The sequence below is a fragment of the Anomaloglossus baeobatrachus genome, chromosome 11, assembly GCF_048569485.1.
Source record: "Anomaloglossus baeobatrachus isolate aAnoBae1 chromosome 11, aAnoBae1.hap1, whole genome shotgun sequence".
Taxonomy (NCBI): domain Eukaryota; kingdom Metazoa; phylum Chordata; class Amphibia; order Anura; family Aromobatidae; genus Anomaloglossus; species Anomaloglossus baeobatrachus.
The window spans coordinates 121,192,557-121,203,384 of NC_134363.1; positions in this window are offsets into that span (position 1 = coordinate 121,192,557).

The following is a 10,828-nucleotide window of genomic DNA, read 5'->3' on the forward strand; positions in this document are numbered from 1 at the left end:
TGCGTGTGTTTGTGTGGACTGCAAGAGTGGGTTAGAGCGTGGTGGATGTACGGAACCGGAAGTGTGTGCGGTGAGTATTTTGCTCGTTCAGCAAAGCTTGCTCGTAAACTGAGTTACAAATTGACAGCAAGCTTTGCTCGTTAGGCGAAATACTTGCTAACTGGGTTACTCGTTAAGCGAGGTTCCACTGTAATTACATACAGATATACAGCAATATGCAGCAGGACAGACATGGTCCAGGGAAATATCCGATCGCCAGAACTGGGGTCAGGAAGGAATTTTTTTTCCCCCTGAGGCAGAACTCTCCGGGGGTTTCTTCGCCTTCCTCTGGATCTTAGGGTCCAGTGACTCTCTACCAGTCCATAATGACCAGAGCTCGTCCTGTAGTCTCCACTGATCTGAGAGTCACTGTGATCATTACTTAATTACTTCAAGGGCCAGTAATAATTTCATTACAATGTTGCTTATTGCTTTATAAATAAAACTAATTAAAATTTATACACGGTGTGGTGTGTGTTTCTTGTCTAGAATTTTACTTGTACAGAGTGACAATGATGGGAGTGATCACTACTGACCTCAATATCCCACAAAAGACAGTGAGGTGTCAATCAGAGGAGGAGGCATGTCAGACTACCGTGCTCATGGCATTGTAGTCCGAGCAATGAGAAGTCCTACTGCTTAAACAAACAGAGCAAGTTAAAAACAGATCGGACCATAACAAGACAGGCATCCGTGAATTCTCTGTGTTAACCCTTGCAGCATGCTGCTTCAGCTTACATAGTGAAAACCTGCTGACAGATTCCCTTTAATAATTGTGGCACATTTGGGAACATCCACTAGTTTACATTTCCCCAGCACCTTTGTTGGTCCTTGTGACCACTAGGCCATGACTGTAATTATACAGTTGTGTGTACAAACATGCAGCTATCTAGACCTTATGCAGCTGAAGTCCTGTTCTAGAGAGGTAGTGTGCATAATTGGATTCCAAGTGCATTTAGACAAGGGATCCGTCTACTTCAGACTCACACTGTTATTACTATTCCAATACTAATAAACCTCTGAAGCCCTAGGCCGAATAATCAACAAGACAGACAGCCCTGGGGTAAAGTTAAGGACACATGGTCTCTAACATAACACGGCACCATAGGTTATAGTGATATGTGAAGTATTTGTGAGAAAAATGGATAGCACACATACGTGCAAAACACGTCTGAATGAGGACTAGGTAATGTGGTAATGTGTATTTATACAGGAATATCTGGAGCTTTTACTATAATAAAATTGTACAATCACAACCTTAAGCAAAGCTAAAGAGCATCGGTCACATTGTATACAAGGATCTCAGGGTCAGTCCATGCCTTTGTGAGGTACAATCATAGGTCTTTATACAGTTTTTCATAGCTTTTAAGCTTGAAGAAATCCAACGAGTTCAACCTATATAAAACAAATATTGAACACGCCGCCAATTTCCTAAGTAAATATATTTCTAAAGGTGCTATTGACATGAATTTCTCACCATTAGAGATGAGAGGACCCATGGATGTCCGGGTTCTGCTGGACTGTAGGTAAAAGTTTGATTCTAGATGCGGACTTGATCTGAATGTGACCCCCGACCCCATATAAGTCAATGGAGACCCAAACTTGTGTGTTGTAAAATGGCTGTAAAATGGTCGTAGCACGGTCTAGGGGCTGCAAAAGGAAGCAAAATGGGAACAATTGTCCTGCAAACAAATGTGGATTGTGGATAGGGAATCAATAAAAAAAAAAATGTAAGGACTTTTATTGTTTCATTTCTTTGCCAGTGTGGATTGTATGGGTTGCTACCAACATTTGGTAAATAGTAGAGAAGAGTGGACCCGTAGAAGTTCGGTTCAGTGGGTTCAGCCGAACGTTAGATGAAGATCGATTTGGGACCCAGATTTGACCTGAACTCAAATGGAAGTCACTGATTGGGCAGTTCGGGTCTCCGCTCACATGCAGCTGGCCATAAACACTACACGTCCGGGGGAGGATAGGCAGGATTTTTCCATTTGTTTTGTTTGTGCACACTACCTTCGATCACGGAGCTGTTGTTCCCAGTGGGTGCCCATCAAACACTGCAAGAGGCTCGCACTGAGCTGAGCACCGAGTGTACCCGAGCACAGTGATGCTTGCACGAGTGGTTTGTATATGTAAATCATCCGATCTCCGAACTCAAACTTGTTTTTTTTGTAAAGTCTGTCTTTGGCATGAACACCAAACAAAAAACCTCAGGTTCACTCAACTCTAATGAGTAGGAATGAGCGAACTTGAACTGTAAAGTTTTGGGTTCGAACTAGACACCAGGTGTCCGGGTCTTGGACTTGAATGCAGACTTTTAAAGAAAATTTATGTCCAAATTCGGGTACTGTTTGTATGTTAATAAAGTTAATTGAAAGGCTGCAGCTAACCAATCAACAAGATTTATTGCATGGGGAAGTTGCCTGTACGTTGCTGTAAACAATAAAGAAAAATAAAATGTTGTGGGCTCCCATCTATTTTTTGATAACCAGCACAGTTAAAGCAGACAACTGCGAGCTGTAACTCTCCTTGGCTGATTATCAAATACAGAGGGGTTCCCATGCCATTTTTTTTAATCAATTAAATCTAATATATAAAGATGAATGTGTGTATGTGTGTGTGTGTGTGTGTGTGTGTGTGTGTGTGTATATATATATATCCGGGATTGGCATCTGCACCGTCGCAGCAACTGTTCTGTCCCCACTTAAAGGCGATGGAAGGCGCGTAGTTGTGAAAGGTTGTGAGAATCTTACCTTTGTTTTTCTTATAGGTGGGGCAGACAGGACCAGAGCGCTCCAGAGTGAAACATGCACATGCTGAGATGAAACAATGGTAGTTTATTTTCTCCAAAGGTTAGGACATGCAGAGTGCAGTAATCCAAGTACTTGGCATTGTAATTCTCCAGTGATGCTTGCCTCTGAAACTACTACGTGGTCAGAAGACTTTGCTCCTAGTAGCTCCAATCCAATAAGGGATGTTGTTCTCACAAACTCTGGTTTGGAATGAACATACCAGGATGTGATGCAAGAGGGTCATCAGACACTCCCATGGGCTGGGCAAAAGAAACAGAGGAGCTGAAAGGTCTGACCAGTAGATGGCAGCAGAGACAAGCATGAAAAACATTAAATAACAGTTTTAACTAAGACAAATAGAAACAGCACACTCCCCGTCTGAAATTCACTTTGGGGATTTCACTATTAAGTCCATAATACAACCTGAAAGGAAAGGCATGTTAAATGCAAAAACAAGCTCAATTGAGTCCAAAACAAGAAGGATGGCTCAAAGTTCAGGTCCGGTAGCGTTCATCCTGTAGGGACGCTCTCTATGGGCAAAAGCAGAACAAGTTCGTGGATTGGCCTTGCAAAGGTCTTCATCTCACCTTTCCTGATGACCTTTTGCTCCACCTTCCGAACATTGCCGTCCTGGCTAGGCAGTATCCTAGTAATCAGTCCCATAGGCCAGTCAGTCCTTTCTGTGGTCTGATCTTTCATGAGGACAAGGTCTCCTTCTTTGAGGTTCGGCTTGGGATGTCGCCACTTCTTTCTTCCTTGAAGAATGGTGAGGTATTCCTTCCTCCATCGGTTCCAGAAGTAGTCAGCCAAGTATTGAACCCGTTTCCAGTGTTTTTGATAAGTGTTCGCGTGGGTGAACTCTCCGCTGGGCATTACCGCGTTGTCAGTTTTTTGGGTAATGACAATAGTAGGAGTCAATATGGTTGGGGTTTCTGGATCCATGGTCACTGGCACAAGGGGTCTTGAATTGATAATGGCTGAGACTTCAGCTAAAAGAGTGACTAGAGTCTCATGTGTGAGTCTTGAGGAATTGACGTCCATTAGCATGGAGTTCAAGATGTTGCGTGAAATCCCGATCATCCTCTCCCAGGAGCCTCCCATGTGAGAACTGTGAGGGGGATTGAAGATCCAGGTGCAACCTTTCTCTGCCAGCTGATCTTGGATAGGTTTGGTGTCGATGTTCAGTTCTCTACATGCACCGACGAAGTTGCTTCCACAGTCAGACCTCAGCTGTTTCACTGGTCCTCTGATGGCAAGGAACCTTCTCAAGGCGTTGATTAGGCTGGAGGCATCCATGAACTCTAACACCTCAATGTGAACGTCTCGAACACTCATGCAGGTGAATAACACAGCCCACCGCTTGCTGTTTGCTTGGCCTCCGCGAGTTCTGCGTGTGGACACCATCCATGGTCCGAAAACGTCTAAGCCCACGTAGGTGAAAGGTGGCTCTGTAGAAAGTCTGTCTGTAGGCAAGTCAGCCATTTGCTGGTACAGTTGTTTTCCTCTCGCTTTACGACAGTGCACACAATCGTGTAGTATTTGTGCTACACGTCTCTTCATTCCAATAATCCAGAGGCCTGCAGACCGTAAAGCGCCCTCTGTAATTTGCCTGCCTTGGTGTTCAGTCTTTTCATGGTGGTGTCGGATCAGCAAGACTGTAACATGGTGTTTGTTGGGAATGATGAGAGGATTTTGTTCTGCAACTCCAAGATGAGCCTGATTTAAACGACCACCAACTCTCAGTAAGCCGAAACTGTCGATGACTGGGTTTAAATTGGCGAGAGGACTTCTTAATGGAATCTGCTGTTGTTGTATAAACACTTCCATTCTATGGCGAATTCACTCTGTTGGAGGTGGCGTATTATGAGGGACTCGCTATGGGAGATGTCCTCAGCAGAAAGGGCTTTGTGACAGACATGCCAGCGATGACAGTCTTTGTTTTTAAGGTCAGTACGACAGCATCTGGCGATATGCACTAACCTAGCGACAGTCCTGACGAGCCTCATCCAGCTGGAGAAACGTTCAAAACGTTGGCAACCTAGGTTGGAAGTTTTTTCTGCACTGGTGGCCAAGGTATTGACTTCAGCTCGGACATCTGGATCGTTGTCTGGATCTAGGATGCTGAAGGCTTCCTGGACACCCTCTTCTGACTGTCTCAGCAGGAACTCTGGACCTGTAAGCCAAGAAGAGTTAGCAAAAGAACTTATAGACATAGGTCTAGTTGCGTGATCTGCTTGATTCAGTTTGGCTGGTACAGGTTCTGCTAGGTTGTTGCAGACTTCCTTGTCCATAAAGGCGACGCTGTGTTCTCTCATTGCAAGCTTGCTGTTCATAGAACGCTGAAGAGAGTTAAATCTGGTCTGAGCTTGAGCTCGGTTGTTTGGGAGTCTTACCCTGGTAGATGGGAAGGGTAATGGAGAGACCCAGTGGTTGGTTTTGTCTTTAGAAAACTCACAGTCCATTATTCCGATGAATTCTCTGTCCTCTACTGACAAGGCTACTTTATCGTCGTCCTTGGTTGTGTGAAAGACTGATCTTCCCAAGTTGTCGATATGCAGAGAAGTGATGTCAGGTAGCTGTGTTGTGTCTGGAGACTTATCTTTCACTCCATAGTGATGAGGACATGGCTTTAAGCAGGTTGTGCGCCCATCTCGATGCACATAAGTCTTGAAGGAATCAATTTCTGATCGATCAACGCACACATTTCCTATGACTACCCATCCCAAGTCCAGTCTCTGGGCGTATGGTGCATAGTCAGGTCCATTACACTGCTGTCGCACCTTGTGTGCCCTTAGATTGTCTCTGCCGAGCAGGAGTAGAATCTCTGCGTTATTGTCCAGAGGTGGGATAACACTAGCGAGGTGTCTTAGGTGTGGTTGATGAAATGCAGCTTCTGGGGTAGAAATTTCATTCCTGTGGCTGGGTATTTGGTCACATTCAACGAGCGTTGGTAGAGGTATTTCAGTCTTCCCATTGATAGGAGAAGCAATGAATCCCTGGGCTCTCCTGCCACTAGTCTCTATGCGACCCGAGCAGGTGTTCAAGGTGTAGGGTTCTGATGGTCCATTAATTCCGAAGGCTTCAAAGAATTTGGTTCCTGCTAGGGACCGGTTGCTTTGGTCGTCTATGATGGCATACACCTTCATTGCCTTTTCTGGATGTCCCTCGGGATAAACCTTGATGAGGCATATTCGGGCACAACATTGCTGTGTTTGGCCCTCTCCACATACCTCTGAGCATGAGCAGGAGACGGCTGTGGTGGTGTCTGTCTGATTCTTGGGCTCCCCGCCATGACTTGGAGTGGGAGTGGTGGGGACTGCAGCCGGTGTGTCTCTAGCTAGCTGGGTTGGGTGCATGGCTGAAACGTGTTTTTCACTATGACACTCCTCACACTTGACGATGGATTTACAGTCCTTGGCCATGTGCTCAAGTGATGCGCAGCATTTGAAACAAATCCCAAACTCTGTGAGGACTTTCTTGCGCTCCTGTAGGGTTTTGGATCTAAACCCTCTGCACTTGTTCAGTGAATGCGGTTTTTTATGGATGGGACATTCTTGATTGAAAGACTTATCTCGTGATGAGATGGTGTTCTGTTTATCTGTGCGTGCTGCAGGTGATGGTAGCTCAGTCTTCCTAACACTCACAGTGTTCTTAATGTCTCTGCGTTTGTGTATGGCACCTTCATACCTTGATGATGATGTTGCAGCTGCCGAAGTGTTGAACTCTAGGAAGTCGAGGCTGGGGTCGTTCCTCATCTGGGCCTGCTCGTCGATGAACTTGCAGAACTGAATAAATGGGGGAAAGGTGACGTCATGCATTCTTTTGTACCTTGAGACTGACGTTGCCCATTTCTCCTGCAGACTGTATGGCAGCTTCACCACGATTGGGTTCACTCCATGGGCTGTATCCAGGTAGCACAGCCCAGACAGACGAGGATCTCTTTTGGCGAGCTCCAGCTCCATGAGCAGATCACTTAGGTCTTGAAGCTTGTGGACTTCTTTAAGGTTGATCTTTGGGATGTCCTGCAGTCTCTTGAATAGGGCTTTCTCTATTGCTTCTGCGCTGCCAAAGGTGCGTTCCAGTCTCTGCCATGCAGCAGCGAGACCTGCTTCTGCTTGTCCCACATAGACGGTTCTGAGGCTCTTGATACGGTTTGTAGAGCCTGGGCCCAACCACTTGATCAGGAGGTCGAGCTCCTGCTCTGCAGTGAAGTTGAGATTGGTGATGGCTGCCTTGAAAGTTGCTTTCCAGGCCCTGTAGCTCTCGGCACGATCATCAAATTTCGTGAGACTAGTGTTGATTAGCTCTCTGCTCACCATGAACCTGGCAAACTCAGACATATCTGATTTCTCACCACTTGTTGCCACGACGACTCGTGATGCCCCTGGGGCGTATGGGCTGCCTGGCGTGAATGGATGAGATGTTCCCGGGTAAAATGACGTTGCTGCAGGGTTGAGCTGTGGTTTAGCCTCTGTAGATTCTGATGACCGCTGCTTGAGCTGTGGAAGTGGGTCAGGAAACACTTGGTTGCCATCTTGCCGTGGTGACTGTTTGAGAGGGCACCTCTTGGTGACTGTTATTAATTTGCTCGGGTGCTTTAGGTGGCACTGGCACTGGTAGAGGTAAGTTGGAGGTTTCGGTGTTGTCGGCATGGACGGTACAGCAAACTGGGGTTGCTACAGGTAACATTCAGTACATAGTCTCTTGTGCGATCAACTGGATTGTCTGCTTCCAGTGGTGGCGAGTGAGCTGGATCAGGACCTTGGATCAATGCTTGCTCAAGTAGTCTCACTTTAGCTAGCGCAACTTCCTCTTCCATCTGTGACCGAAGAATCTTTATCCGAGCCTCCGCTTCTGCCCTTTTGGCTTCTGCTTTAGCAGTTTCTGCCTTTGCAAGGGCTTCTGCTTCTGCCCTTTTGGCTTCTTCCTCTACTTCTCTTTCTGTGAAGGAACATCTCACCTTGGATTCCTCTGCTCTTATGCGGGCCTCTAGTATCCTGTCGCTCAGGGCTGAGCTTCTTGAGGATGATGACCCGGATGACCGAGAGGAACGTCTAGATGAGGTTGATCGGTGTGATCTGGTTTCTTGCTGGTGAGAGATACGGTGTTCGGCCTTGTCTATGGCATCTTGCACCTTGGCATCTCTTTCCTTGTCTACCTCTTCTGCCTTGCTCAGGTCTGAAAGAGCTTCATCAATTTTAGAGTCTTTTAGAAAGGTAATGTACCTTGTTGACAGTCTCTTGTATCTTTCATGAGCTGTGTTCAGCCGTTCCAGAGCGGCTTGTAAGCATGTGGCATCACCTGATGAGGATTCAAGTCTTGACATGTAATAGGTGACTCGTTCCCACTGTTCTTCCAGGTGTTCACATAGCTCATCTTTCATAGTGTGATAGTTTTCAGTGACTTTTATCGTGGATTTGGAAGAGCGCTTCGGTCGGACAACTTGGTCTGCTGAAAGTGTGGGCTCTGCCTCCTGGGCTTCATAATGGACAGTATCAGATTGTATTTGCTCTGTTTCAGCAGTGGGGAACTGTCCAAGGTCTTTTTCGGCCATTTTGATTTAAGGTGTACTGTCTCTTTAAGAAACTTGACTTTTGAATAGGGGTCCAAAAATCGTTGTGCAGCTCTGCAAGGACTCCCTGATGAGATTCCCAAGGTGTCTTTAGCAAAACTTGGGGTTTGCAGTGCAGCGATGTGCAGTAATGAGGTATAATGTACTGCAAGTCTATAGAAGTGGTATGGCTAGAGGGAAACAGCAGGTGCATAAACTGTCCCTTTACAATGCAAGCAGAGGTGATATAGGACGTGGCAGATGGGAGAGCTTCCCCTTAGGCTTGTCCAGGCATGCACTGTGCAGGCAGACTAGTGCACAAGGCTTGTTGCATGGCAGATTACATGGGAAGTTAGAGGGCTCTTAAGGGGGCTTTACACGGTAGCAATATCGCTAGCAATTTCTAGCGATAGCGAGCGTATAAGTACCCGCCCCCGTCGCGCATGCGATTGTTTGTGATCGCTGCCGTAGCGAACATTATCGCTACACAGCGTCACACATACTTACCTGGTCGGCGGCGTCGCTGTGACTGCCGAACAATCCCTCCTTCAAGGGGGAGGGACGTTCGGCATCACAGCGATGTCACCGCAACGTCACTAAGCGGCTGGCCAATCAAAGCAGAGGGGCGGAGATGAGCAGGACGTAACATCCCGCCCACCTCCTTCCTTCCTCATTGGGGCCGGCGGCAGGTAAGGAGACGTTCCTCGCTCATGCGGTGTCACACATAGCGATGTGTGCTGCCGCATGAGCGATGAACCACAACGCTAAACAACCCTTACTGATTTTTGACTTTGGGACGACCTCTCCATGGTGAACGATTTTCACCATTTTTGAGGTCGCCTAAGGTCGCTGGTAAGTATTACACGCTGCGATATCGTTAATGACGCCGGATGTGCGTCACTAACAACTTGACCCCGGCGACCAAACATTAACGATATCGTAGCGTGTAAAGCCCCCTTAAGGGATCTGTAGCTTGGGTATTGAGCTCTTAAGCAGTCTTCTGACTGTTCTGTCCCCACTTAAAGGCGATGGAAGGTGCGTAGTTGTGAGAGGTTGTGAGAATCTTACCTTCGTTTTTCCTATAGGTGGGGCAGACAGGACCAGAGCGCTCCAGAGTGAAACATGCACATGCTGAGATGAAACAATGGTGGTTTATTTTCTCCAAAGGTTAGGACATGCAGAGAGCAGTAATCCAAGTACTTGGCATTGTAATTCTCCTGCGATGCTTGCCTCTGAAGCTACTACGTGGTCAGAAGACTTTGCTCCTAGTAGCTCCAATCCAATAAGGGATGTTGTTCTCACAAACTCTGGTTTGGAATGAACATACCAGGATGTGATGCAAGAGGGTCATCAGACACTCCCATGGGCTGGGCAAAAGAAACAGAGGAGCTGAAAGGTCTGACCAGTAGATGGCAGCAGAGACAAGCATGAAAAACATTAAATAACAGTTTTAACTAAGACAAATAGAAACAGCACAGCTACAGCCACAAAATTTTGCACACTCACACGTCTGGACCCCGAGAGCGTCATAGGCTATGTTGTGAGACGAAATTTTAACCCCGCGCATTCCAATTTAACAATCAATTTTGCCCCTATCTACATAATGGGCAAAAAGTGAAGCGAAAAGTGTATCCGCACCGTCGCATTTACAATCACAAAATTTTGCACAGACATCTCATGTGACCCAGGGAACATCGTAGACTATGTTTTGACAGGAAAATTTAACCCCGCGCTTTACAGTTACTCTCCAAAAAACATGCCTCCATTAAAGTAAATGGAGCCTGGAACTACAGGTTATTAGTAGTAGCTGTGATTGGTTGCTATAGGAACAAAAGACATTCATAGAATAAGAAGCTTATATGTGAGGTATTAAGATGTCGGTGGGGAGACGGATAGAGAGAGACAGGCAGAGAGACAGACAGAGAGACAGAGAGAGACAGACAGAGAGACAGACAGAGGGACACAGAGAGACAGACAGGGAAAGAGACAGAGCGATAGAGACAGACAGAGACAGACGGTGAAAGAGACAGAGACAGATGGTGAAAGAGACAGACCTGGAAAGAGACAGATGGGGAAAGAGACAGATAGGGAAAGAGACTGACAGACAGACAGACATGCAGACAGGGACAGAGACAGGCAGACAGAGAAGGAGGAGACAGCCAGAGAGACAGACAAAGATAGATGGGGAAAGACACAGACCTTGATAGAGACAGATGGGGAAAGAGACAGAGAAATAGAGACAGAGAAATAGAGACAGAGAAATAGAGACAGACAAGGAAAGAGACAGACAGAGACAGGCAGACAGGGAAAGAGACAGACAGGAAAAGACACAGACAAAGAGACGGGGAGACAGACGGGGAGAGAGACAGACCTGGGAAAGAGACAGACCTAGAAAGAGACAGATGGGGAAAGAAACAGAGAGATAGAGACAGACAAAAAAAAGAGA